An 11,801-nucleotide genomic window follows, 5' to 3' on the forward strand; every position below is an offset into this window, starting at 1 on the left:
TCGACCACATGCGGAAAAGTGCCTAAGAATGTATAGACACGCGAAATATCCATTTTGACCATCACCGAGGTAATTACAACGACTTTTCTCGTGACGTCTGTATGTATGTGCGTATGTGCGTATGTGCGTATGTGCGTATGTATCTCGCATAACTCAAAAATGGTATGTCCTAGAAAGTTGAAATTTGGTACATAGACTCGTAGTGGGGTCTAGTTGTGCACCTCCCCTTTTGGTTGCTTTCGGATGTTCCTAAGGGGGTCTTTTGCACCTTTTTGGGGGGAAATCATTGTTAATTTCGATGTAAACTCAAGTGGCGTTATAATTTGTCGGACACTTGGCGATATATCGCCAGTCTTTTGGTCGCCAAGTTTTGTCGCCAACTTGGCGACAAATTTGGCGGAGTTTTTTTTTTTTTTTGGTTTCAATTTGGCCATTGTTGGTGATATTTAGAGAATAAATATTGAATCACATTAAAATAGCGAATAATGGGGAAATGACATTAAATTGGAGTAAAAGGAAGTCATGTGATGCACACATCAGCTCGTTTACATTTATTTACATCCCTGAAATTCAAGTTCACGGTGGTGAGAAGTCAAAATAACCACACTAAATTTTTAATGCAAAATCTATCTTCTTGTTTTTCGGCGGAAATCTCACAATCAACTATGGTCAGAACTGCCAACTGCTACGAAAACATCGTAGTTTCTACGAACTACAGCTTTAAACTACGACGCTACGAAAGCGGGTCCCAAAATTACGATTTTCTGTTTTTTTTAACTTACTACCACCAAAAAAAAAAAAATCAGTTTGAATTTTGACCTCTTGAGTTCAAATTATGTTTTTCGCAATCACGAGTGTGTGTGTGTGTGTGTATGTAGGCATGTGTGTTTATGTGTGTGGGGAGGGGTATGTGTGTTTGAGTGTAGGGGGTATGTGTATGTGTATGTAGGCATGTGTGTTTGTGTCTGTGTGCAGGCATGAGTGTGTGGGTAGTTGTGTATATGAGTGTTTGTGTGTGTGGGGGGGAATGTGTTTGTGTGTGTAGGAGTATGTAAAGTGTGTAGGCATGTGTGTTTGCGTCTGTGTGCAGGCATAAGTGCGTGGGTAGTTGTGTGTAGGTGTGTGTAGGTGTCTGTATGTATGCGTGTGTGTGTATGTGTTTGTGTGTGTATGTATGTATGTAGGTGTATGTATGTATGTGTGTAGGTGTATGTATGTGTTTGTGTGTGTGTAGGTGTATGTATGTGTTTGTGTGTGTGTGAGAGTGTGTGTGTGTTCGTGCGTGTATGTATACGTGTAAGTGTAGGATATTGACGGAAGCTCGAGACGGTTTTCGCAAGAGGAGTAGCATCGTGAGGAGCCGGTCGACGGTGGTGCTGCAGAGGGTGCTGGTGGGAAAATAAAATGATACCACGTCAAAACAGTCGAATGAAAGCAATAAGCAATCGTGATTGATCAAAAAACATGATAATGTAAAATCTCTTGAACATTCTTCTTTTCATCTTTAAAGACTGGTTATGTAAGATGTATTATTTGCAATAGCAATTTTTCAGTTGAACGTGGTGGTCGTAATGATTACCGCAAGCATTTTACTTCAAAGAGATACGACGACCGGGTGACAAGGTATAGTTAATAAACAAGAATTGAGTTTTAAAATCAATATTTCATAGTCTTAAATTATTCTGTATAAAAATTTTTATTCCGTATTAATATTTTCTGTATCACATTTGAAATTTGTTATCATTGTTTTTGTTCTTTATAATGTTGACAATTCATCACAGTGTTCAAATCAGCCGCAGTGCCCCTCCCCCCCCCCAGCCGCAAAATGCTGCTACGACTTTGGATTTTCAAAAATTGGCAGCTCTGACTATGGCTGAAAATAAACAAGGGGCTCCCTTGCATCATGGAAAATCAAATTCGATGTCATTACTGCCACGTGTTAATGAGGAATGGCATTTTGTGTTTAGGTAACGGAGGTGAGAATTTATTGTGTGACATGACTCCTTGTCCTTCTAAAACGAACTAAAACACAGTATTATAAAATTAAATATACTTAAACAATTAGTATTTGAGACACTTGTGAAAGGAATGATAAATAATTAAGTATATACTTTTAATTAAACAAGTCATTAAGCAACAAAAGCAGTCACACGAGGTGTGTGACACGCCACGGAAGTGAGAATTCATATGTCATGGACCAAAAATAAACTAAAATAAAAATTATTATTGAAAAAAATGTTGGTAGGTTTAAATAGATATATTTTTGATGAAATTAAAAATCATTTCGGATTCGGGGCCGGAGGGTCCTGAGTTCGAACCTCGATGGTCGAAGATCCACCGTCGTCATTAAAGGGGACTGGGCGACGTTAAATATGCTCGTGGTCTCAATGTCCTCCAAGTGAAACGATACCTCTGGGGGTGCTAGCACCAGGTAGCTATTAGCTCCTGGTCTAGTTCTAAATTCTCATTAAGTGTTCGATCCGGTGATGGTGCTGCCATATATCGGTATAAAAAAGTAATGGAGGCAAGGCACTTAGTATGCAGTCCTCGACATAAATACAGTTGTAGTCAGTTGTGACTCGGAATCGAACTAAAAATCATTGTTAAATGAATTGTTCCTTCAAGTTTTTACTGTAAAAGGCGTGTGACAGAAAAGTTACACTTTTTGAAGAATGACCCATAAACAAATGTCGAGTCATCAAAAGCTGGGGTGAGGGTATCATACTATAAACTTAATAAATGATCCTGATTTTTTGAAGCATTAGGAAGCCTTTTATTTTACCTTGTAGAGAGTTATAGTTACGTTTGCAGTGGGATCATACAGGATGTTCCGTTTTAACCTGCAAGACCTTTATTTTCGCAACCGTTAGTCCTAGATGCATACTTTCAATTGCAAAAATGTTCAAAATCAGATGCAGAGTTGAGATATTGAAAGTTTGAAGCAAAAATTAAAATTAGTCAAAAAGTACAAAATTTAACTTTTTATATGAGACCCAGGTCCCCTAAAGAATATTTAGAGAAATAATCTCCATTTAAAACTATTACTGACACAAAAAAACTTGACAGTTATGCGACCAAAACTCAAGGAGCTACTCCATTTCAAAATTTAAGGGACCATACAGAAGATGAGATTGGAACTTATCGCCCTTTCAGAAGAATGACAAGTCGTGTAAGTAAGAAAAACAAGGTATTTATATTTTTCATTGCTATTCAAAAATAAATGCTTATGTTATGCCGTGATACGTAAAAGCACACAACAAATCTTCGAGCAATTTGAAAAACCACTCTACACACACATATCATTTTAAATACTTGTTATCTGCTATATTTTCTCCCAAAAGGTGTCATTGACGGCGGGTGAAAACTGGTCTAAGTCACAAAACGCTACGTTTCATATCTCGGTGAATACTGGTCGTACTAATTTCGAACTTTTTTGGTTGGAATCATTGTTCAATGGAGATTATTTCCCTAAATATAAGTTAGGGGACCTGGGGCCCGAAAAAAAATTAAATTTTGTATTTTTTTACTTTTTTTTATTTTCACTTCAAACTTTTAATATCCTAACTCTGCATCTGATTTTGAACATTTTTGCAATCGGAAGTATACATCTAGGACTAACGATTGGAAAAATAAAAGTCTTGCAGATTAACCCTGTATACATATTTGTTTATTTCAGCTACAGTTCCTTAATCGACAAACAGAAATTATTACAAAAAGTAGGTGCAAGGAAAGTAATGCGAAAAGAGTAGGGGGGGGGGGATTTTCTTACTCATGTTTTTCGCATGGCAGTTTGAAAGACCTGGAATTTAATTTTTCCCAATAATGCCATGTGAATATCAGCTGTGAGGAGATCTTCCTTTCGATTTCATTCTGTTTTATGTACTTTCAAGACTCATTTTTTCGTTTTTGCTCTGTACACTTTCATACAACATGTTATAGTGATATTTGCAAAAAAAAAATGCATTTATGTATTGTTAATGAATGCATTCATCATAGTTTCTTGTTGAAAGTGTGCTAAAAAAATATTTTGAAAAATATATTTTATGCCGATTAATTGGCAAAATTTTGGTGATTATAAATAATCGGTAAAGTGGCCGATTATTAATCGGTGCATCCCTAGTTGGTACCCAATAAAAATGATCAGTTGTTTTGAAAGTTTCCAGAAAATATTGTTATATTTGTAATATTGAGCGTAACAATGGGACACAAGGATCAGCTTCGCAGGTCGTAGTTCGGGTACCACAGATTTAAATAAGTGTAGTAGGTTAACTGATGTAAATAATTGTTACTTTTAAGTGCACAAAAACTATTTAGTTTTTTAGAAAATTATCATCAGTACTAATAAATGAAAAATTACATTCAAAGCTCTAATACTTTATCCTCTTCAGTTCTCAAAAAATAATGATTACTAGCTACGTAGCCCAGCTTTGCACGATCCACCTCGATGATAAAAGTTACGTCAAGTGACGCTGGTTCAGCAATCAGGCTTGAACAAAAAAAAAAAACAGTAAAATTTTGCGGCAGATTTTGGAAAAATACCCAAAAAGTAAACATTTTAAATCCCTCGATTACAGGAGAAGCCTTTAAAACAAATCCCAGAATTTTATTTGCTCACATTCAAGACAAAAAATGGAAACAGCTCTTTCGTCCCAATGATTTTCTTCACGCCATAAATTTTAATAAAAGCATTGTTGCGGAAAGTTGAGATGAAGTACTGAATAATAATTTGAATGGAGGAAAGCCTTAGAAAAATGGGAATTTTATACCGAAATCTAAGTGTAATAATTAATAGTTTTAAATTGATATCTCCGCTAATTATTATCGGAGGATGATGTTAAATAGCCAAACATAAAGACGGGAAGTTTACGAATCCATCGATACCTAATTCGATGGTCAGTTCACTGTCGTTCGGGAGAAGAAACTTGGACATAGATGACTACATAGATACATACATAAGTACATACATAGATACATACGCTCAGGTTTTAATTATATAAGATGCTTTGTTAATCATGTTCGGGAAAAAAGTGCTAATTCAAGAAAAATAAACTTTTTTACCTTGAATAAATTTTAAAAATTGCAGCAGCCAAACCTTAAACTTTATATATCATAAAAGAACAAAATACGAACAATAAATCGGTAAAGAAATAAGGAACAGAGTACGCCGCAAGTTTATCTTTAATTTCAAAATGTACCACAAAGCTTCTTGCGTTGAAAGGTCTCTTCCGACTTTTTCTCCTTCGGTAAATTCATTCCTGCGGAGAATGCTAATATTCAAAGCGAAACTGCGAAAAGTTCCTAATGATTTCAGGACAATAAATTGTAGTTTTTAGATTATTACTCTGTTCTCAATAGAGTTGCGTGTTGTTTAAATATCTTGCTTCGTGACTTCGTAGTGAATGTATGTTTTATCAAAGCTATCTGGGGAGGGAGGGGGCTCACCTTCTCCATTCAACACCCTCACAAAAACCATTTCTTGCCAAATTTATTTCTTTGATTAGTTTTGGAGCATACAGTACGTGCTTTTGCAGCGTCAAAAGACTCAGTGGAATTAAGTAGGGTCAGTTGGGGCAAAAGGAAGGGTGAGGAAAAAAGAAACGAACGCTCTTACCCCACTTGTGGTAAATGAAACAATTGATGAAGTGAAGACTTGGCAACATAAAGAAGTCATGCTGACAGTTCTGTACCAAGTGTTGCTGGTGTAGAACTTCTTGGGGGGCTCCTAAATTGATTGAGTATTAAGCTGAACGATACCGTCCTCTTGCCGGGGATAAGGCAAAACCACAAGCATATACCGGCCACCCGGTGATGTCACCCAGAGACTGCAGTTTCGTCCTTATTATAGAGTTTACAACAGTTTCAATCTGGAACACTCAATAACTCAGCTGGAGGCAGATGTCCTCTCGTTGAAGCTGAGATAACCTTCAAGTGATAGCTGAAACTAATTATTTACTTCATAAGAACATTTCAGAAATTGTAATTATAATTTTTATGAATTCCAAGAAAAGAGCCTCAGATATTACTTTATTTTAGTTTAAGCATTGCTCCACACATAGCAGAATTTAAGAGAAATAGATCATGTCGTTGAAAATTAATGCAACACTCCATAATGCTTATACGCATAAATTAGGGTCTGGTGGGGTAAAGTGGTCATAAAATCGTAGGTTTTCAACTTAGGTGGATAATAAATACTATAAATTCTTTAAACACTTCAAATTTTTTTGTTGTTATTTTACATTGCATTATTAAAGAACACGGTACATAGAATTTCAGGGAAAAAAATATTGTTTTAAGTAGTTTTATAACACTTTCATTTTCCTATGTATTTATGACCACTTTACCCCATGGGGTGAGGGAAAGTGGTCATAGCATGGGGTAAAGTGGTCACAGTTTAAAATAGATGCAAAACCGTTATAAATAACTGTAATATTTGTATATTTCCATTATAGTCGATTACAGTTACAAGTATATGCACGAGTATATGCGGGTATACATAAGCATTTATACGTGATTACCTACAGTATACGTGTCTAAACGAGTACATACTTGTCACGTGTATATACAAGTATATACGCATATAAACGAACATCATATGCGTGTATGCACTTCTTTCCTAACAATTAACATGAATTATTGAAAAAGTTACAAATACTTTTACACTAAAGAGTATAATCTGCCATTAGCAGCACAGCGAGCATTTTAGATTTTCCATTAAAATCCATTCGTCGAAATGCGCTAAAGATGTTAAACTTCCAAATTAACTGACCTATGTGAATTATTTCCAGCCGGTTGTTTCATCCATTTAGTCGACAAATGCAAAATATTTCGGAAATGCATTAATAAGGGAAATCGGTTTAAAGGGATAAAATTTAGTGTGACGAAAATTGAGTTAGTGAAAATGAAATTAATGTATCTCACATGTAACATTGTATTAATTTATCATACGTACATAGATACGAGTCATTACTGCGAAAATGGTACAAATTATGTCCGATACTGTTGAACTTTGCTTATCAATTTAAAAAATCTCAGACAAGTTATTTGTTTTGTAAAATTGATTCTATATTTATTTGTGTGAAAACATCAGTTATTTATGAAGGATTTTTAAATATTTTGATCAATTTGTGTGACAGAGTGGGCAAATAAGCCATTACAAAGTCATCCTAATCCTTAAAAAAAAGTCATAATTACTGAACAAACATAAGATGAAATAATGATGGTAAAACATTTCTACGGTTTTAAAAAGAAAAAAAAATTATACTAATAATATAAAGCTGAAGTGTTTGTTTGTTTGTTGTTTGAACTTACTAATCTCAGGAACTACTGTTCGAATTGAAAAATTATTTTTGTGTTGTATAGTCTATTTATTGAGGGAGGATATAGGCTATATTACATTAATATTTTAATTAGAAAAAAAAGTTATTCAATGTTTTATGTCATTTTTAGCAGTTTTTAGTACTTTTTATCCCACTGAACCCGAACCAATAGCACCAGAAAAATATTTTTTATACTAAATCGTAGGAAATTTATTTTTAAGTATGATGAAAAAAAAGTTTTTGCAGACAGAGCGATTTTTGTATTTTTTATGAATTTTTGAAGAAAAACTTTATTTTGCATTTTTTCCTGGGTTTAATTTTTCTTAACTCATCCCGCAAAAGGTATAAAGGCCTCTTTTCTGAAATTTAACTATGTAATAGTAAAGCCTTCTTCAGAAGAAAAAAAAATTCTAAAATACACAACAATTATTTTTGTACAAATTTTTTAATGCGGAGCACGGCACGACTTCCAAGCATATCCGAAGTTTTGTCAATCTTCAATTTAGGATGGTCATTACGTCATGGAAATGATGTCATGATCAACATGATCCAACTGCAGTTCTTACTTTTGCTTCTTGTTTATATCTCCATTTAGGAATTTTATTCATCCCCCCCCCCCGACGTTTTACTGTTGTTATTTAACGTTACATATTTGTGTGCATTTGATTCAATAAAAGCAGTGAGTTTTTTTATCTTTTGCACTCTACGGGAAACAGAGGGTTTTTTTTTTTTTTGAGTGTTATTTCAATTTAATAAATAAAGTGCTGTTTTTTGCATGATCTTTGTTTTATATGCACATAGAAAAATATTGTTAATTACCATCAGAGGTAGATATGCAATAATCGTATAAATTGATCCATAGGTAAATGGATGTCGATATAGGTAGATGGTCAGTATTTACGGCCCGTATTTACGGAACTTCAACGGGGTGATCAATGCCCCCACCCCACCCCACCCCTCGACTTTGAAAAAAATGAAAGTATTCACATGAAAGTGGACGTGCTTTTTGTTATTTTCTGACAAAATGGGCATTGAGGGTACACCCACCCCCACCTTTGAGGTTGCTTGCATGGAAAGGCGAACCAGCTTTAAATTCCTTTAAATTCTTAGCACGAGCAACGCCGTGCGGGTACTGCTAGTTATTAATATAAGTATAACAAAGTGATCACTCAACGGTTCAAATTATCTATTAAAAAAACATTCGACTCTCCTAGTCTGTTGACTATGTCACAGTAGATATGTACTAAGTACTTTGTCACTTAATTGCAAACTTAGTCTTTTGAAAAAGATTACCATATTCAATGTAATAGTTTATTTTATTTTAAAATAGTTTTGTAATGGCTGTAAGTGGATAATGTAAAACACAGAAAATGTCAAGACAATATTTTTTAACAAAAAATCGGGGGGGGGGGGGGGTCCCCCAAGTTTTGTAGTAACATAATTTTTAATGTTAAAGAAATTATATAACGGATAGTTACATATTGTTTCGCATTTAAGCACAAGCTTAAATTTCATCTAAATTCCTATTGATCTGAAGCAGGAACAATTATATACAGGAATATTCGTGTTTTAAAAAGAACTTTTTTTGAACCATTTTTAAAAAATTAATGCACAAACTATATTAATACTTGATTATACATTAAATGCACAATTAAATAGAAAATCACAAACAAATATGATTAATAGACGGTATTTATTGATATTGATTAAAAAGAATTCCATTTTTCAGACATAATTTACACCATTTTTGCGAAAATGACCCATTCGTGTACAAAAAAGATGGCGAAAACGTCTTAAAATCAAATGCAATAGGTTTGTAAAATTTTCTTTTCAGGAAGAATATGTTTCACTCTTTGGCAACAATACACAGCTTTGAAAAACTTCTTTCGACAATTCAAGCCATTGTCATTGAAAAAATTATAAAGAAAAAAGAAATGTGATAGAAATGAGGTTCTTGAAAAAAAATGATTACGAAAGAATTTGAGGAATGAACACATTTTAATGGATTCTTACATTTGTAAAAGGATCTTCTGATCAAATAAAAAATGAAGCTGTGAAAAATACTACATTACTTTTTTTTTCCGAGAATTATTCTCGATCTCAAGTGACGTTTTTCTTTTAGCGTTGCTACGAATGAAGAATATTTCAAAGGCTCAGGCGGCCTCAAACTCTTTTCTTTCTTTATTGTAGCTATTGAAAAACAATTTCCGGAAGGCTTAAGAAGAATTTCGTTTTTTAACTTGTTTTTATATTTTTTATGGGTTTCGATACGTTTTCTAACTTTCATTTTCAAAGATCAAAAAGAAAAAAACTAACATTTTTACTTGAATATTGATTGAAGATGCAGGAGTTTTTATTTTCTGAGCAAAATATAGTCTTAAAAGTGAATTCAAATTGTTTTCTAAAGACCCAAATCCTTTGGACCAGGGGTTCTCAACCTTTCATACTCTGTGGACTCCTTTGAATACTGATGTTGGATCATTCCTCTTCTCTCAGGTGTGTTCTGATGGGAGGTCACGGGAGGTCACTGAAACTTCCCAAAAATTTCCTTATTCAGCAAGTTTCGACTGGTGATTAGGCACATTTGGTGACTGCATTGAAAAGATTTTTTTTTTTTTTTTTTCAAAAACCTTTATACATATTTTTTTATGCTACTCTCATATTTTATCATTCGGTAAAATTCAGATTTCTTTTGGCAAATTGAAAATTTCCCTCTCCCAAAAATGTTAATTAGGGGCGCCCCTGCAAACTATATGTGATCAATACAAGAAGTGAACAATCGGAATTTGAAACTGGAGCTGGTTAGGATAGCTAAAACTGGTGAATTGATGAAAATGCAGATAATTAGATCAGACACAGAATAGAATATCACTACTCTTAAGTTTATTTTAAACGCATTATCGTTGGAACACATAAAAACAAAGAATTAAAAACTAAACACAAATATAAGGTACATAGATAAAGCTGACATAAATCGGAGCGGTAGTGGATGACCTTGAAGCAGAAACATTTGTATCATTTGTAACAGGTAGAATCAACGAGAAAGCGTCGAATAGTAAGAGGCATGATCTCGCTGATCCTGTCAATTACGAAACAATAACAACAACCAATTATAGCTTGACCACGAATAAAAGGCGGATGACCTTGAAGCAAAAACATCATTTGTATCATTTTGTAATAGGCTTTTTGGTATTATTTTGGAATAGATAGGATTTGCGAGACCGTATCTCTTACTATTCGGTACTTTCTGGCAGATTCTACCTATTACGAATGATACAAATGATGTTTTGCTTCAAGATCATCCGCCATCTATCCGTGGTCAAGCTTTACAAATAATGCAAATGATCTCTTCGTGGTGAAGAGACTTTCACAAAATCAGTGGGAGGGGAGTGCTGCCACTGTTTATCCTTCACAAATTTTTGAATATTGGGTTGTGATTGACAAAGCAATCTTCAAAAGACTTTCTACGTCCACCTCGATGTTTTGACTTAAGGTATGCTAATTCTGAAAATCTAGGTGCAGAGATGATGGGGATGAAAAACACACTAAAAACCTCAAAGAGGGCCATAATATAAAAACACTTATTTGTGACTAAAAATCGAATTTATCTGTTAATTTTAGTTCGTACTGTTTAACTTAATCATTTTATACATTCACGCCACCCTTGAAATTCTTGTACCCCTCCCCCCTACGGAGGTGCCTCAAAGGTTATGAACCGCTGCTTGAGGCAATGTTTTTTTTTTAATCTTTTCATACCTGAAAAGGAATAATTTAGTCACGAGATTTTGATCAAGATAAATATGATCACCTGAGAGTTTTGTCAGCTGAATCGGATAAAATCAGATCCGTGGATAAAAATCTTCATTCGGCATCGACGTTTAAAAAAAAAAAAAACGATGTTTTGAAAACAGCAACATCGACGTCGCTCTCCAAATAAGTGGTTTATTAACTGGAAACGAGGGTTTTGCGTAACTTGTACTGGAGAAGACCTCTTAAATTAGGATGATACAGACGGGAGGCGGTCATGAAATGAATGCTTTTAGTTTCGCAATTTTTGGAAATCTTTGTGATAGAAAAAAATGGGATAAACGTATCAGAGAGAGAGAGAGAAATTTAAAGAACTGATCATTAAAAAAACATTATTGTGGGTGGGATACATAGACTTCCACGTTAACTGAGTAATTATTGATTAGGTGCTTATCTACAAATGGTTCTTCAACGATGATGATGATATATTTACACATAAATATGAATGTCCTGTAACTACTGGATACCTCGGCATCTGGTCCTAATCTGGCACTTAGTACCATGGTACCTTCCAGCATTGGTACTTGAAGCGGTACTCGACCTCAGCCAAGTCTTTCAAAGACCGCAGTCAATCGCACTCTCCCGCGCGATAGGTGATACTCTCGCTGCCATGTAGAAGCTGGCAGTGCTACTGCACGATCTCTTGTCATGTAGTTGGGTCTTGTCAGCGAGTTCTCA

Source organism: Uloborus diversus, chromosome 1 (genome assembly GCF_026930045.1).
Source record: "Uloborus diversus isolate 005 chromosome 1, Udiv.v.3.1, whole genome shotgun sequence".
NCBI classification, from domain to species: Eukaryota; Metazoa; Arthropoda; class Arachnida; order Araneae; family Uloboridae; genus Uloborus; species Uloborus diversus.